Below are 2,433 nucleotides of genomic sequence, written 5' to 3' on the forward strand. Positions count from 1 at the left end.
CAGGGTTGATCTGCTCTTCTCCTTAAGACCTGCCAACACAGAGGTGCCCCTGGGCAGGGCCCTGCTGCCAGGAGGGGTCTGCAGGGCAGAGCTGAGCACACAGAGGGTGGGATGGGCTCTGTGAGCAGGGACAGGGAGGAGAGGTGTGGGCAGAGCACCAGCTCCTGGCAGGGACAGCTCCAGGCAGCAGAGACATGGGCAGGGAGTGGGAGGAAACTGCAGCCAAGCCCTGGGCTAGGCTGCCTTCGGGCTGCTCTCTTGTGGTCCCTCACTCTAGATGTCTGCTGGGCACTGTCTGCTGAGCAATGAGCTGACTCTGCCTTTAGGACATCCCATCTTCAGGACATCGGACTGTCTGCTTTGCCTGTGCTGCTGGGCTTGGGAGCTGCCCCAGAAGAGCACGGCTGTGCTGTAGGATCCCAGGGAGTGCTGAGCTTTCCCTTGGAGGTCAGTTCTCTCCTCTCAGAGGCCTTTGCTTCCCTCAGAGAGGGGCTGTGTCCTTCTCTCTCCATCACAACTGCACCTCTGGGCTGGGAAAGAGAACAGTTTGCAGATCTGCCCTATGAACAAGGAGTCCTCTACTCTTTTCAGAGTCTTGTTTTGTTGTATTTTTTAGAGAGTAATTTATGTTTCTCGTCATCTTCAAGGCAACAGAATCAAAAGCATGGGGTATTTCATTAGCAGTCTAATGGACACTGCATCTCTCCTGACTCTGCACTAAGCTAGAAAGAGCTGATCCCTTTTGCGTGAACTGTCTCAGGACTCTTCCCAGTTTTGATCAGGAAATGAGTATTTCTACCCCTCAAAGCAAAAATCCCCTGATGTAATAGTCGAAAATAAAAAACACAGACAACATTCCTATAAGGACATGCTACGCTTCTCTTGTGCAGCCCGCACTCTTCCAAATCATGAGTGCAGAGATTTAATTTCTCCATTGAAGGTGGATTGCATCTGACATGAGTTGTGAACATTGGAGCTGTCATAAACCAGCACCATGTACTCACTGCAGCTGAGCACAGCTGACTCCTCAGCTCCTCACCACACACTCAGCCAGCAGAAAACAGACAAAGGAAATGCATTTTGATTATTGGGTATTTCTATGAAAAAGTGAGTAGCTTTTCTCAGAGGAGTCTATCCTAACTTTCCCCTGTCCTTTGCTTTTTTTTAACCAGCCCCAGGCCAAGAAATAGCAGATGTCCAACAGCAGCTCCATCACTGAGTTCCTCCTCTTGGCATTCACAGACACATGGGAGCTGCAGCTCTTGCACTTCTGGCTCTTCCTGGGCATCTACCTGGCTGCTCTCCTGGCCAATGGCCTCATCATCACTGCCATAGCCTGCGACCACCACCTCCACACCCCCATGTACTTCCTCCTCCTCAACCTCTCCCTCCTCAACCTGGGCTCCATCTCCACCACTGTGCCCAAAGCCATGGCCAATTCCCTCTGGGACACCAGGGCCATCTCCTACACAGGATGTGCTGCACAGGTCTTTTTCTTTTTCTTTCTGATGTCAGCAGAATATTTCCTTCTCACAGTCATGTCCTATGACTGCTACATTGCCATCTGCCAACCCCTGCACTACGGGACCCTCCTGGGCAGCAGAGCTTGTGTCCACATGGCAGCAGCTGCCTGGGGCACTGGGTTTCTCTATGCTGTGCTGCACACGGCCAATACATTTTCTATACCACTCTGCCAGGGCAATGCCCTGGACCAGTTCTTCTGTGAAATCCCCCGGATCCTCAAGCTCTCCTGCTCAGGATCCTACCTCAGGGAAGTTGGGCTTATTATATTAAGCTGTTTTTTAGTTTTTGGTTGTTTTATTTTCATTGTGCTGTCCTATGTGGAGATCTTCAGGGCCGTGCTGAGGATCCCCTCTGAGCAGGGACGGCACAAAGCCTTTTCCACATGTCTCCCTTCACCTGGCTGTGGTCTCCCTGTTTGTCACCACTGGCCTATTTGCTCACCTGAAACCTCCCTCCATCTCCTCCCCATCCCTGGACCTGGTGGTGGCAGTTCTGTACTCGGTGGTGCCTCCATCAGTGAACCCCCTCATCTACAGCATGAGGAACCAGGAGCTCAAGGATGCCTTGAGGACACTAATCCAATGGACCTTGCACCACCAATAGTAATTTGTCTCCCCTTCTCCGCAAAGTTCCAAGAGTATATTTTAGGCCAGTACTCTGGGTTTTTATTTCTCTGATAATCATACTTTCAGGTAATTGCTTGGGTTCATAGCACTTCTCTTGAGGCTCTGTCCTGTTGTGTCTGATCCTTTACGAATGTCCTGGTTCTGGCAAGGACAGAGTTAATTTCACAAGGAGCCAGGACAGGTGACCCAAGCTGGCCGGGGGCTATTCCATACCATGTGACATCATGCTCACCATAAAAGGGGGGCTAGTCGGGCAGTGGGGGGGCAGCGCGGTTTTTGGCAC

The 2,433-nt window shown here is 51.5% G+C and overlaps 1 pseudogene; it reads left to right on the forward strand.

The window, feature by feature from the left end:
* The first annotated feature begins 1,538 nt into the window (after positions 1 to 1,538).
* On the forward strand, positions 1,539 to 2,037 carry LOC129196901 (olfactory receptor 14J1-like; annotated as a pseudogene).
* The last annotated feature ends 396 nt before the right edge of the window (positions 2,038 to 2,433 follow it).

The sequence above is a fragment of the Grus americana genome, chromosome 27 (assembly GCF_028858705.1).
Source record: "Grus americana isolate bGruAme1 chromosome 27, bGruAme1.mat, whole genome shotgun sequence".
Taxonomy (NCBI): domain Eukaryota; kingdom Metazoa; phylum Chordata; class Aves; order Gruiformes; family Gruidae; genus Grus; species Grus americana.